At 39.3% G+C, this 16,629-nt stretch overlaps 1 protein-coding gene across 2 annotated transcripts in view; it reads right to left on the bottom strand.

The window, feature by feature from the left end:
* The window catches only part of KATNAL1 (katanin catalytic subunit A1 like 1), a 104,788-nt gene that overhangs the window by 36,805 nt on the left and 51,354 nt on the right, over positions 1-16,629 (bottom strand). The gene's annotated exons all lie outside the window — the stretch shown is intronic.

Here is a 16,629-nt window from a genome sequence, read left to right as displayed (position 1 = left end):
GAGGTTGGCCCCGCCTCTGATCAGAGGGGGCCAGGAGGGGGCCAATTGGGGCCACATTGTGCGTCAAAGCAACAAGTCGTTCCAGTCGTTCCAGTGTTCTGGTCGCTTGGCTTTTATATATATAGATTCCTCCAAAGGAAAGAACCAGGCCAATATAAAGCAACAGATGAAGTAAATTTCAGATCAGCAGAAGAAAGTATTTTCTAACAATGAGTTCTGTCCAACAAAGTCGTCTCTTTTGTTGTGTAGTGTTACCCACCATCAGAATTTCAGGCTAGTTAGTAATAAAAACTGTGTCCCACAGTGGTTTTTATTACTAACTAGCGATGTATAGCCTTAATTATAGCTGACCTTTGATTCTTTCCATAAAGCCACTGCCTCCACTTGCCCACTTATTCATCTGTTTTTTGAATTCAATAGCCCAAAACACATGCAAAATTTCTTGAAAATCTCACTTTTCTTTTTAAGAAGTGATCTGTATTCGTATCATGTCTGAGTTAGTTCCCCCATAGCTAACAGTTGTACACTGCCTACTCTGTGCCAGGCATGATTCTCAACACCTGACATAACTATCTTAAAAGCAGGTACTCTATGAGGCAGGTATTCTTATTATTTCCATCTCATAGCTGAGAAAACTAAGGTTCAGAGAGGATAAGTAAATTACTCCAGGACGCACAGCTAGATCCTAGGCAGTCTGTCTCCAGAATCAGTGCTTTTAACCACCTGGTACACAATGACATCTTGCTGCACACCGTGAGCTACTCCTACCCCAGCGTGAGAAGCATACCCAGGAAAAGTCAGACAAGATCTCTAAACTGCATCCCACTTTGATACTTCATTATTTTACAAAAAAACACAATAGGTTGATAAATGTAGAATGGTGCTTCCTAATTTCAGTGTTGTGCCCCGCACTAAAGTGTTAATACAAAATACATTTATGCTGAAATAATTAATTCATAGCATTCCGCATACTTATCGATATATGTGGTCTTTCAGCAATATTTACAAATGCTTTCTATGGGCCAGGCACTATTCTAAGTACTGGGGAAAAACTATGACCCAGACAGACAAAAACCCCTGAGCTCATAAGGCACATATCCATGTTAGGGAACACAATACATAAATAAGTAAAACAATTAGGGACAAAACAGCAAGTAACTATTACTGTAATCTAATACAATAAGGTAAAAAAAAAAAAAAAAAAAACAAGTAAAGCAAAAACCAACACTATAAATTAGCTGTCATCAGAAAGAATTTGTGGAGTGATTTAATATCCAAAGGACAGAACAAAGTATTTCTTAAAAGGGAGTCACTGAAAATACAAATGGCCAATAATCATAAAAGAACATTCAACTCATAGGTTATCAGTTAATATGCTGGTAAAATCACATGAGATATGATTACACCCATGAGATATGATTATACCCACGAGAGACAGACATTATCAAATACTGGTGAGGATGTAGAGCAACTAGAAGTTTCATACTCTGCAAATATGAGTGTAAATTTGTAAGGACATTTTGGAAAACTATCTGGTGTTATCTACCAAAGTTTAACATATACATATTCTATGAGCCATCTATTGCACTTGTACATATATGCTCACTAGAAATGCTCACACATACACACCGAAGGAGAAGTATAAAACTATCCAAAGCAACATTACTAATAATAGTTCCAAACTAAAAGCAATCCAAATATCCACTAACAGTGAAACAAATTTAACTGTGGCATAATTCTGCATATTAATGAAAATAAACAAATTTCAGATACATGCAACAACATGGAAGAATCATCAACATATGTTGAGCAAAAAGCCATATCAAAAAGAAATACTTAACTGAACTGTACACCAAGTTTCAAAATAGGCACAACTAATTTATGGTATCAGAAATCAGAATAGTGGTTACCTTTGGAAATAAGTGGCAAAATAGTGATTACTTTGGGGAGGAAAGTGGCGGGGATCCGAAAAGACCATGAATATGGTTTCTGAGGAGCTAAGTGCTCCATTCTTGATCTCTGAATGACAGTTACATAGATTACACAATAGTTGCAGTGGGTTACATGCATTGCTGTGCTCAAGCTGATTCTTACGGGTTTGTAAGAACTATTATTATATTTTCAGGAATTTTGAGAGCCAGCTGTAAATTTAATAAAAATTAAATTACACCAACTTGCAATAAATTATATTAAAAACAAAGGTAATAGCCCTAGCCAGTTTGGCTCAGTGGCTAGAGTGTTGGCCTGCAGACTGAAGGGTCCTAGGTTTGATTCTGGTCAAGGTACATGCCCAGGTTGCGGGTTCAATCCCCAGTTGGGGGGCATGGAGGAGGCAGCCGATCAATGACTCTCTCTCATCATTGATGTTTCTCTCTCTCTCTCTCTCTCCCTCCCTCTTCCTTCCTCTCTGAAATCAATTAAATAAATAAATAAATACAAAGGTAATAAATAGTCAAAACTCTTCACTTCTCATTATTTAATGATTACCTATGTATGTGAGGTTACTTTAATCTATTGCATCATTATGGTGGAAACACTGCAGAATGGTAGGCTTCTGCCCATCTCATCTCTATCAAGTTCAGTGACATCAGGTGGGTAGCCTGAAATGAGTCATAGTGGAAGTATTTATACCATAGGAAACAGAAAACGCTACAAATCAAGGTTTGATTTCTTGTTAACTGTCTAGTCTCAAGAAAGTAATTGAGGAAAATGTTAATAACACAGATGAACTTAAAAGTGTTTCATTTCTATAGTTGTTACACTGTAAATAGCACAAAAAATTAAGGAATTATTTCTCCAGTATTTGAAAATTATCTGATTCATCAAAATTGTTGAAATATGAGTGAAGCTCCAAAATGTTTCTATTGTTTTACTTTCATCTTACTCATTAACAAAAACAAATTATCAACCAGCATTCATGTCAAACTACATTCCTATTCATCTTTCCATTGTAGCCACAAGCTGGCTATAGATACAAGAATTGAGCAAAGGCACTCTCTGAGAGTCCACTGACTTTATAACACTTACAATAAAGAGTATTCTACATTTTGTTATTTGTAAATTACATGCTGCACATCCTCAGTATCAGTCAAATTTATAATACATTTGTATGTGAATATGTATTTGTGTGTATATACACATACACACCTTATTTTTAATTTTTTGGAAAAGCTATTATTAAATTTCCCAGTATACTAATGGTTGGATGACCATTCATCAAATAATACCCTTATAATTTATGCACTTTCCTTATAATTTGTGCACTTTCCTTTAATAATAAAAAAAGTTTTAAAGTCAGTATGTGTATAATCACCAAACAACAGCTCTTAAAGAATACTCCAATCGAGTCTACAAACAACACCCCTCCATTTCACACATCCCTAGACTTAGTCATGAAAAGGAAAGTATTCAAAAATGGATGTTTGCTATATGTAATTTAATGAAATGAAGTCCTGTAAGTTTGATAATTTTAAATTAAGTCTCTGAATATAATTTATCAAACTTTAATTTGAATTCCATTTAAAAACATACACAGCTTTAATCATAAGACCATAAAAGCACAGCTCATTTCACTAAGATTTAATTAACCATAAAGACAAAGTCTTAAAAATACTCAAGAATCAGAGTTGAATGAATTAAATTTATTTTTGGTAACAATAGAAAAACATTCCTTCTGACAACTAATATCTCATAGACTATCCTTTTTAAATTAAAAAAATGCATGTTAGAAGTGAGATGGCAGTACTGCATCCTCCCAAACCACATCAAAATTACAACTAAAGTACAGAACAACCATCAGAACCACCAGAAATTTGGCTGAATGTAAGTCCTACAAATAGAGAAGTAAAGAAGAAAGCACATCAAGACTGCTAAGAGGGGTAGAGGCACAGAACGAGCTGGGCTGATACCCACGTGTGGCGTGTTTTTAATCAGGAGAAATATATTGGCTGAGGAGGCCTCTCATGAACAGCAAGGGGGTCCCAGTTCCACACCAAACCCATCAGTCCAGGGTTCTAGGGCCAGGAAGAGAATTCCCATAACTTCGGACAATAACAACCAGCAGGGAGTGTGGCTGAGTGACATGGAGGCTGACAGAGTCTCAGGAAGTCCCTCTTAAAGAGGCAGTGCACAGGCTTACTCAGACTCACTCTCTCACTGGGGCAGTAACATGAAAGGATCCAGGGATATACCAGGAGAAATGTTTTTTTCGCCTGGGTGGAAGGCAGTTGCCCCACCCTATTGGAAAACTACTTGCTGCACCCTGTGGTGTTTCTAAGGCCCATTAAGAGATTGAAAATAACAACCAACCTCCAGGCAGAAACAACTGACCACCCTGTTAGAAAATCTCTCCCCCCACATGTGGACATAGCCTGAGGCTAACTCAAGGCTGAATACAATCAGTCTGCAGTCAGAGGATGGTCTCTGGAGACTTAAGAGTATTTGTCTAATCTAATTAGTCAGAAACAGCATCAGACATTGTCTTGCACTAGAGATTGGGAGGCATAGCAGATATATCTAATACATAGTCACAAACTCAAACAGGAAGCCAAATGGGGAGACAGAAAAACCAACCCCCAAATGAAAGAACAAGAGAATTCTCCAGAAGAGCTAAATGAAATGGAGATAAGAAATTTATCAGACATAAAGTTCAGAATCATGATGGTAAACGTGCTCAAAAGCATGAGAAAAATATATAGTAACTATGAAAAATGACAGAGCCCTAATAAAGAACACAGTGGAAGGAATACACAGCAGATTAGGGAAAGTCAAGGATCAGATAAGTGAATTAGAAAACAGGGTAGAAAAAAATCACTCAATCAGAGAACCAAAAAGAAAAAAAAATTAAAAAACAGGAAGACAGCTTAAAGGAGCTGTGGCACAACATGAAATGTAACAATAGTCACGTAGTAGGTATGCCTTAAGGAGAAGAAAGTGAGCAAGGGGTAGGAAATGTGTTTAAAGAAATAATGGCAGAAAACTTCCCTAACTAGGTGAAAGAAAAAGTCACACAAGTACAGGAGGCACAGAGAGTCCCAAGCAAAAAGAAGGCAAACAGGTTTCCTCAGGCCAAGACACATCATAATTAAAATGCCAAAAATTAAAGATAAAGAGAGACTCTTAAAGGAACAAAAGAAAAGCAATTTATTACCTTCAAAGGAGCTCCCATAAGGCTGTCAGATAATTTCTCATTACAGGCCAGAAACTCTACAGGCCAGAATGGAATGGCATGAAGTATTCAAGGTAATGAAAAGCAAGGGTCTGGAACCAAAATTACTATATCCAACCAAGGCAATCATTGAAAATGGATGGTGAAATAAAGAGCTTCCCAGACAAAAAAAGGCTAAAGGAGTTTATAACCACCTAACCAACACTGCAAGAAAAGCTAAAGGAACTGCTATAATGAAAAGAGAGAGAGATAGAGAGAGAGAGAGAGAAACATACATAAATAGAATTAAAATGGCGATAAATCAGAAACGAAAACGGTGGCATAGGTAAACACCTGAAATTGCTGCCTCGCACAACCACTTCATAAATACAACTAAAAGACAAAACGGACATCACCCAGAACCACTGGAAGGCTGGCTGAGTGGAAATTCTACAACTAAAAGGAAAGAGAAAAGCACACTGAGACTCAGAGGAGGTGCGGAAGTAAAGTGCAGAGGTACGGAGGCACGCATGCGGAAAGGGCTGGCAACTGAGGATGTGATTGTCTTTTTCAATTGGGAGGGAGACACAAGCTCCCAACTGCTCTGAACTCCAGTTCTGGGCGAGTCTCTGGGGACCCAGACACATATGGGGAGAAACTGGACTGTCTGGCATCGGGTGGAACTTGTGGGCGGCTTTCTCTCAGAGGTGCTTGCAGCAATTACTGTGGGACACTGAGACCCAGGACCTCTTAGGGGAGGGCTGAGGATGAGCCATAGCTATTTTCTCTGCCCTGTTGATTCTCTGAGACCCCACCCCACCCATGCTGCGAGCAGAGGCTTTTGCATATGAATGGCCCGGCCCTTTGCAATCTAAAATTACCTAACAAACTGCAGCTGGGTCAGAGAGACCCAGAACATCCAAAAGAAGGCCCAAGATCCCAGGCCCCACAGCAGCTTGCATTGCTTCACAGCTGGGCCTCATCTGGGCACCTCCAAACCCCAAACAAAGAAGAGGAATCTGCAGATCTCTCTGTAGCTCCTACTGGGTAGCCTCAAGAAGAGGCTAAATTAGCACCTCCTTAGATCCAAGAGCCAGTGTACCCAGTGGTCAGAGTGGGACCATCCAAATTACAACTCCTCAGATCCATAAAGGACACACTCAGGGGGCAGACTCAGTGAGCACCAAAGCCCCACTGAAGCAAGTCTTGCCCCAGAAGGGTGTCTTCAGCACAGAAGTTCTCCTACCGTAGACACAGCTGATTCTCACAGCCAATTGGCCTCATAGGTCAATTCCTACCAACTACAATCAAGACTTAACTACAACAAGACTGTGCACAAAGCCCACAAAGGGGTGCACCAAGAGTGTCCACCTCAGGTAATTGGGGAGGTTGAGCCACTGGGCCCTATTGGACACCTAGCACAGAAAGCCACTCTATCAACACAGGGAAGCAGCCAAAATGTGGAGACAAAGAAACAGGTCACAAATGACAGAAATGGAGGAAGGCAAACTACTGGATATAGAGTTCAAAACCACGGTTATAAGGTTTTTCAAGAATTTTCTAAAAACCACCGATAAATTTGGTGAGACCCTCGTTAAATCTAGTGAGACCCTCGAGGATATGAAAAAGGACCAACTAGATATTAAGCATACACTGACTGAAATAAAGAATATTATACAGAGATCCAACAGCAGACTAGAGGATCGCAAGAGTCAAGTCAAAGATTTGAAATACAAAGAAGAAAAAAACACCCAACTGGAAAAAAACAAAAAGAAAAAAGAATCCAAAAATATGAAGATAGTGTAAGGAGCCTCTGGGACAACTTGAAGCATACCAACATCCGAATTATGGGGGTGCCAGAAGAAGAGAGAGAGCAAGATATTGAAAACCTCTTTGAAGAAATAATGACAGAAAACTTCCCCTACCTGGTCAGAGAAATAGACTTACAAGTCCAGGAAGCACAGAGAACCCCAAACAAAAGGAATCCAAAGAGGACCACACCAAGACACATCATAATTAAAATGCCAAGAGCAAAAGACAAAGAGAGAATCTTAAAAGCAGCAAGAGAAAAACAGTTAGTTACCTACAAGGGAGTACCCATACGACTGTCAGCTGATTTCTCAATAGAAAATATGCAGGCCAGAAGGGAATGGCAAGAAATATTCAAAGTGATGAATAGCAAGAACCCACAACCAAGATTACTTTACCCAGCAAGGCTATCATTCAGAATTGAAGGTCAGATAAAGAGCTTCACAGATAAGAAAAAGCTAAAGGTGCTCATCACCACCAAACCAGTATTAAATGAAATGCTGAAAGGTATCCTTTAAGAAGAGGAAGAAGAAGAAGAAGGTAAAGATAAAAATTATGAACAACAAATACATATCTATCAACAAGTGAATCTAAAAATCAAGTGAATAAATACTCTGATGAACAGAATAAACTGGTGAATATAATAGAACCAGGGGCATAGAAAGGGAGTGGACTGACAACTCTCGGGGGGAAAGGGGTGTGGGGGATGGGGGAAGAGACTGGAAAAAAATCGTACACCTATGGATGAGGACAGTGGGGGAAGGGGGAAGGGCAAAATGTGGGGTGGGAACCAGGTGGAGGGGAGCTATGGGGGGAAAAAAGAGGAACAACTGTAATAATCTGAGCAATAAAGATTTAATTATAAATAAATAAATAAATAAATAAATAAATAAATAAATAAATAAAAAATGGCGATAAATAAGTACTTACCCATAATAACCTCAAATGTAAATGGATTAAATGCTCCAGTCAAAAGACACAGTGTAGCTGAATGGGCAAAAACATGACCCAATTATATGCTATCTACAAGAGACCCATCTCAGAACAAAAGACACACACAGGATGAGAGTGAAGGGATAGAAAAAAATTTTCTATGAAAATGGAAAAGAAATAAAAGCTGGGGTAGCAATACTCATATCCGACAAAATAGACTTCAAAATGAAGGCCATCACAAGAGAAACAAAGGTCGCTACATAATACTAAAGGGATTGATCCAACAAGAGGATATAACCCTGGTAAGCACATATGCACCCAATATAGGAGCACTTAAATATATTTTAAAAACTTCTAGAGGACTTTATGGGAGGGATCAACAACAACACAGTAGGGAATTTTAACACCCCACTAACTTCACTGGATAGTTCTTCCAGACAAAAAATTGACAAGAGAATAGTGACTTTAAAGGACACCCTTTAAAGTCAGATGGATTTAACAGACATTTATAAAACATTTCATTCCAAAGCTGCAGAATATACATTCTTCTCAAGTACACATGGGTCATTCACAAAGAGAGATCACATGTTAGGACACAAAACAAGTCTCTACAAGTTTAAGAAGATTGAAATCATATCAAGCATCTTCTCAGATCATAATGGCATGAAATTAGAAATCAACTACATTAAAACACTCAAGAACATTCAAACACATGGAGGCTAAATAGCATGTTATTAAACAATGAATGGGTTACCAAAGAGATCAATAAATAAATTAAAAAACTTCCTGGAAACAAATGAAAATGAACACACAACCCAAAATCTCTGGGACAAAGCAAAAGCAGTCCTGAGAGGGAAGTTCATAACAGTACCTCAAAAAACAAGAAAAATTAATAATAAACTATTTATTCTACAACTTAAAGAATTAGAAAGAGAACAATAAGGAAAGCCAAGAGTGAGTAGAAGAAAGGAAATAATAATGATTAGAGAAGAAATAAATAACATAGAGACTAAAATACAATACAAAAAATCAATGAAACCAAGAGCTGGTTCTTTGAAAAGATAAGATTGATGGATGAATCATTAGCCAGACTCATCAAGAAACAAAGAGAGAGGACCCAAATATATAAAATCAAAAATGAAAGCAGGACATTGACCTCTTTGGCTCAGTGGATAGAGCGTCGGCCTGCGGACTGAAGGGTCCCAGGTTCGATTCTGGTCAAGGGCATGTACATTGGTTGCAGGCACATCCCCAGTAGGGAGTGTGCAGGAGGCAGTTGATCGATGTTTCTCTCTCATCGATGTTTCTAACTCTCTATCCCTCTCCCTTCCTCTCTGTAAAAAATCAATAAAATATATATTTTTTTAAATGAAAGCAGAGAAGTAACAACTGACACCACAGAAATACAAAGGATTGTAAGAAAATACTATGAATGACTATATGCCAACAAGCTGCACAATGTGGATAAAATGGAAAAATTCCTACAAAAATACAATCTCCCAAAGCCCAATCAGGAAGAATTAGAAAACCTGAACAGACCAACAATTGAGGAAATACAAGTAGTAATCAAAAAACTCCCAGCAGGAGAACCAAGATGGCAGCATAGGTAAACACCAGAGAATGCTGCCTCGCACAACCACTTCAAAAATACAACTAAAAGACGGAACGGACATCACCCAGAACCACAGGAAAGCTGGCTGAAGGGAAATTCTTCAACTAGAAGGAAAGAGAACAGCACACTGAGGCTCAGAGGAGGCGCAGTGCGGAAAATACAAAGGTGCGGAGGTGCGCACGGAGCGGGCTGGTGGCTGAGGGCGCGGTTGTCGTTTCCAATTGGGAGGGAGGCTCAGGCTCTGAGCTCCAGTTCTGGGCGAGTTGCTAGGGACCCAGACTCAAACGGGAGAAGCAGGATTGTCTGGCATCGGTCAGAATGCGAGGGCAGCTTTCTCTCCGAGGTTTGCAGCGGTTGCTGGGAATCTGAGAGGCAGAGCCTCTGGGGACGGGACTGAGAGCAGCCATAACTGCTCCCTCCGCCGCCCTGTTGGTCCTGTGCGACCCGCCCCACTCAAGCCCTGCACAGAGCCATTTGCCAGATAGCCTCAGGCAAAGGCTAGATTTGCACCTCCCCAGAGGACAGAAGTTTTCCCACTGCAGACACAGCTGACTCTTACAGTCAGTTGGCCTGGAGGTCAAATCCCCCCAGTATTAACTACACTAATCAAGGCTTAACTACAACAAGACTGTGCACAAAGACCACTAGGGGGTGCACCAAGAAAGCATAAAACATGCAGAGACAAAGAAACAGGACAAAATTGTCAATGGAAGATATAGAGTTCAGAACCACACTTTTAAGGTCTCTCAAGAACTGTCTAGAAGCCGCCGATAAACTTAATGAGATCTACAAGAAATCTAATGAGACCCTTGATGTTATGATAAGGAACCAACTAGAAATTAAGCATACACTGACTGAAATAAAGAATACTATACAGACTCCGAACAGCAGACCAGAGGAGCGCAAGAATAAAGTCAAAGATTTGAAATGCGAAGAAGCAAAAAACACCCAACTGGAAAAGCAAAATGAAAAAAGAATCCTAAAATACAAAGATAGTGTAAGGAGCATCTGGGACAGCTTCAAGCGTACCAACATCTGAATTATAGGGGTGCCAGAAGATGAGAGAGAGCAAGATATTGAAAACCTCTTTGAAGAAATAATGACAGAAAACTTCCCATACCTGGTGAAAGAAATAGACTTCCAAATCCAGGAAGCGCAGAGAACCCCAAACAAAAGGAATCCAAAGAGGACCACACCAAGACACATCATAATTAAAATGCCAAGAGCAAAAGACAAAGAGAGAATCTTAAAAGCAGCAAGAGAAAGAAACTCAGTTACCTACAAGGGAATACCCATACGGCTGTCAGCTGATTTCTCAACAGAAACTTTGCAGGCCAGAAGAGAGTGGCAAGAAATATTCAAAGTGATGAATACCAAGAACCTACAACCAAGATTACTTTATCCAGCAAAGCTATCATTCAGAATTGAAGGTCAGATAAAGAGCTTCACAGATAAGGAAAAGCTAAAGGAGTTCATCACCACCAAACCAGGATTATATGAAATGCTGAAAGGTATTCTTTAAGAAGAGGAAGAAGAAGAAAATGGTAAAGATACAAACTATGAACAACAAATACACATCTATCAACAAGTGAATCTAAGAATCAAGTGAATAAATAATCTGATGAACAGAATGAACTGTTGATTATAATAGAATCAGGGACATAGAAAGGGAATGGACTGACTATTCTTGGGGGGGAAAGGGGTGTGGGAGATGCGGGGAGAGACTGGACAAAAATCGTGCACCTATGGATGAGGACAGTGGGTGGGGAGTGAGGGCGGAGGGAGGGGTGGGAACTGGAAGGAGGGGAGTTATGGGGGGAAAAAGAGGAACAAATGTAATAATCTGAACAATAAAGATTTAATTTAAAAAAAAAGAAATTGCAAGAAAAAAAAAAAAACTCCCAGCAAACTAAAGCCTGGGTCTGGAGAGCTTCACAGAGGAGTTTTACCAAATATTCAAAAAGGGCTAACACATATCCTCCTCAAATTATTCCAAATTATTCCAAGAGGAAGGAACACTTCCAACTTCTTTTTAAGAGGTCAGCATTATCCTAATTCCAAAACCAGATAAAGACACTACAAAGAAAGAGAATTACAGGCCAATATCCCTGATGAACATAGATGCTAAAGTCCTCAACCAAATATTAGCAAATCGGATCCAGCAATATATTAAAAAGATTATATACCATGATCAAATGGGATTTATTCCAGGGGTATAAGGCTGATATAATATTTGCAAATCAATAAATATGATACTTTCACATAAACAAATTGAAAGACAAAAATCACATGATCCTATCAATAGACAGAAAAAGCATTCAACAAAATCCAACACCTAGTTTTTATAAAAACCCTCTGCAAAGTGGGAATAGAGGGATCATATCTCAACATGATAAAGGCTGTGTATGACAAACCTACAGTGAGCATCATATTCAATGGGCAAAAACTAACACCATTTCCCCTAGCTGACTGGCATAGCTCAATGGTTAAGCATAAACCTATGAACCAGGAGGTCACAATTTGATTCCTGATCAGGGCACATGCCTCGGTTGCGGGCTCAATCCCCAGTGAGGGGCAGCAGAAGGCAGCTGATCAATGATTCTCTCTTACCATTGATGTTTCTCTCTCTCTCTCTCCCTCTCCCTCTCACTTCCTCTCTGAAATCCATTAAAATATTTTAAAAATAAAATGAAACTATTTATCCTAAGAACAGGAACAAGGCAGGGATGTCTGCTTTCACCACTCTTATTCAACATAGGACTGGAAGTCCTAACCAAAGTGATCAGACAAGAAATAAAAGGCATCAAAATTGGAAAGGAGGAAGTAAAACTCTCATTATTCACAGATAACATGATATTGTACATAGAAAATCCTAAAGACTCCAGCAAAAATATTACTAGATTTAATAAAGGATTTTGCAATGTAGCAGGATACATAATTAACACCCCAAAACCGATGGCTTTTTTATACACTAGTAATGAATCCTTAGAACGAGAAACTAAACAAACAATCCCAAATACAACTGCAACAAAAAAATTAAGATACCTAGGAATAATCTTAACCAAGGAGGTAAAAGACCTGTACTCAGAAAACTACAGGATGTTGAAAAGTAGAGGAAGATATAAACAAGTGGAAGAATATACCGTGTTCATGGATTAGTGGAATCAACATCATTAAAGTGTCCATACTACACAAAGCAATCTACAGATTCAATTCAATCCCTATTAAAATACCAACAGCATATTTCACAGATCTAGAACAATTACTCCAAAACTGTATATAAAACCAAAAAAGACCCTGAATAGTCACAGCAATCTTGAAAAAGAAGACCAAAGATGAAGGAATCACAATATCAGATATCGAGTTATACTACAAAGCCACCATAATCAAAACAGCCTAGTACTGGCACAATAACAGGCACATAGATCAATGGAACAGAATAGAGACCCCTGAAATTGACCCAAGCCATTATGCTCAACTAATATTTGATAAAGAAGGCAAGAACATACAATGGTGTCAAGACAGTCTCTTCAACAAATGGTATTGGGAAAAATGGACACATATATGCAAAAAAAATGAAACTAGACCACCAACTTATACCATACACAAGAATAAACTCAAAATGGATAAAAGACTTAAATGTCAGCTGTAAAACCATAAAAATTCTAAACGAAAGCATAGGTAGTAAAATATCAGACATCTCTTGTAGCAATATGTTTACAAATACATCTCCTAGTGCAAAGGAAACTAAGGAGAAAATAAACAAATGGGACTACATCAAAATAAAAAGCTTCTGCACAGCAAAAGAAACCATCAACAAAATGAAAAGGGAATCCACTGCATGAGAGAACATATTTGGCAATGATACATCTTATAAAGGGTTAATATCCAACATATATAAGGAACTCATACAACTTAACAATCAGAAGACAAACAATCCAAGTTAAAACTGGGCAAAGGGCCTAAACAGACAATTCTTCAAAGTGGACATATAGATAGCCAAGAGATATAAGAAAAAATGCTCAAACTCAGTGATCATCAGAGAGATGCAAATTAAAATAACAATGAGGTATTATCTCACACCTGTCAGAATAGCTACCATCAACAAATCAACTAATGACAAGTGCTGGCAAGGATGTGGAGAAAAGGGAACCCTAGTACACTGCTGGTGGGAATGCAGACTGGTGCAGCCATTATGGAAAACAGTATGGAGTTTCCTAAAAAAATTAAAAATGGAACTGCCACTTGACCTAGTGATCCCACTTCTAGGAATATAACCTAAAAACCCAAAACACCAATCAGAAAGAATGTATGCACCCCTATATTTATAGCAGCACAACTTACAACAGCTAAGATCTGGAAACAGCCCAGTAGATGAGTGGATAAAAAAGCTGTGGTACATTTATACCCTGTAATATTATGCAGCAGTAAAAAAGAAAGATCTCTTACCCTTTGCGGCAGCATGGAGGGACCTGGAGAGTATTATGCTAAGTAAAAAAAGCCAGTCAGAGAAAGACAAGTATCATATTATTTCACTCATATGTGGAATCTAATGAACAAAATAAACTGATAAACAAAATACATCCAGGGATATAGAAGCATAGAATAGACTGCAGAATCTCAGAGGGAAAGTGTGTGTGGGGGGGGGTTGGTAGGTGGGAAGAGATCAACCAATGAACTAATATGTATAGATGCATAACCCATGGGCACAGACAATAGGGTGGTGAAGACCTGGGGTGGGGGTAAGGGTAAGCTAGAGGGGGTCAATGGAGAAAAATGGGGACATATATAATACTTTCAACAACAAAGATTTCTTTTTTGTTTTTTAACGTGCTGGCAGAGGTCATTGTTCCTCTACAGAGACCTCCTCCCCACACAGAACTGGCATATAGATCAATGGGAGGGATTGGCAACTGTCAGGTGCCATATCTGAGTTTCCATCAACCTGGCCCACACTGTTCACCCCTCCCTGATGATTACATGAGAGCCTGCCCCACCCAATTTGCACCTCCACCCATGCTCTTTGCAGTGGTTTTTCCATATGAATGGCCTGTCCTGGCTCAGGCTTCAGACCTAAAATCTCTCAAACAATAGCAAGTAGACTCAGTGTGTTCCATACCTCTCTATAAGTGACCCATGCCCATCACTAGCAGCAGTTTGCCAAGGTTCACAGCTTGGCCTCTCCTTGGCAACCCCAAACCCAATAGAAGTAGCAGCCACCTGCAAATCACTCTGTAGCTCCTGCTGAGTGGCCCCAATCAGGGCACAGGCAGTGGCTGACTTTGCACCTCCCAGGAGGCCCCAGAGCCAGTGCACCTAGCAGACAGCTTCAGACCACACCAGATTACAATTCTACACATTCACAAGCTACACATTTAAGGGTGGGTTTGGTGAGCACCAAAGCCGCAATGAAGCAAGCTGCTCCATAGGGATGTCTCCTGCACAGCATCTCTTCCACTGTAGTCGCAGCTGTTCTTCCCAGCCAATTGCCTGGAGGTCAATTCCTCCCAGTGATGCCAACAGCAATCTAAGCTCAACTACAACAGGACAGTACACTCAGTCCACACAGGGGTGCACCTAGAGGGCCCAGCTCAGGTGACTGGGGTGGCTGAGCCACTGGGCCCTACAGGACACCTGCTATACAAGGCTACTCTACCAATTCCAGGAGATATAGCAACTCTACCTAATACACAGAAAGAAACACAGGGAAGTAGCCAAAATTCAGAGACAAAGAAATACGTCACAAATGAAGGAACAGAAGAAATCTCCAGAAAAATAACTAAATAAAATGGAAGCAAGCAAACTACTACATACAGAGTTCAAAACTATAGTTATAAGGATGTTCAAGGAACTTAGTGAGAACATCAAAGACATGAATAAAGACCAATCAGAAATGAAGGATACAATAACTGAAATGAAGAATAATTTATAGGGAATCAACAGTAGAGTAGGGGACACCAAAAATCATTTCAGCAATTTGGAATATGAGGAGGCAAACACACACACACACACACACACACACACACTCAAAACAGCAAAAAGAAAAAAGAACCCCAAAATATGAAGACACTGTAAGCAGCCTCTGGGACATCTTCAATAGTTCCAACATTCACATCATGGGGGTGCCAGAAGGATACGAGAGGGAGCAAGAAATTGAAAACCTATTTGAAGAAATAATGATAGAAAACTTCCCATGCCTGGTGAAAGATATAGACTTACAAGTCCAGAAAGCACAGAAAGTCCCAAATAAGATGAACCCAAAGAGATCCACACCAAGACAACATCATAATTAAAATGCCAAAGGTTAAAGACAAAGAGAGAATCTTAAAAGCATCAAGAGAAAAGCAGTTAATAACCTACAAGGGAGCACCCATAGTACTGTCAGCTGATTTCTCAACAGAAAATTTGCAGGCCAGAGGGAGTGAAAAGAACTGTTTAGTGATGAAAAGCAAGGACCTACAACCAAGTTTACGCTACCCAGCAAAGTTATCATTTATAACTGAATGTCAAATAAAGAGCTTCCAAGACAAGAAAAAGCTAAGGGAATTCATCACCACCAAATCAGTATTACATGAAATGTTGAAGGGTCTATTTTAAGAAGAAAAAGAAGAGGCCTAGCTGGTTTTGCTTAGTGGTTAGAGTGCCAGCCCATGGACTGAAGGGTCACAGTTTCAATTCTGGTCAAGGGCACATACCTTGGTTGCAGGCTCAATTCCCAGCCCTGTTGGGGCACTTGTGGGAGGCAACCAGTCTCTTTCACATTGATGTTTCTTTCTCTATCTCTCCCCCTCCCTTCCACTCTCTCTTAAAAAAATCAATGGTGAGTATTAACAAACAAAATATTTTTAAAGAATAAAAAATATATTAAAAAATATGAACAATAAAATGGCAATAAATACATACCTATCAACAATTGAATCTAAAAATCAAAATAAACAAACAAGGAATCTAATGAATAAAATAAACTGATGAATAAAATAGAACCATGGAAATATGGAACAGTCTGACCAATCTCAGGGGGAAGGAAGGAGGGGGACCAAGAAGAGATTACCAAAAAACTCATATGCATATATGCATTACCCATGGACACAGACAATGGGGTGGTGAAGGCCTGGGTTGAAGAATTTCC

Source organism: Myotis myotis, unplaced genomic scaffold, assembly GCF_014108235.1.
Source record: "Myotis myotis isolate mMyoMyo1 unplaced genomic scaffold, mMyoMyo1.p scaffold_m19_p_3, whole genome shotgun sequence".
In the NCBI taxonomy this organism is placed as follows: Eukaryota; Metazoa; Chordata; class Mammalia; order Chiroptera; family Vespertilionidae; genus Myotis; species Myotis myotis.
This window is presented reverse-complemented; position numbering and strand designations above follow the sequence as displayed.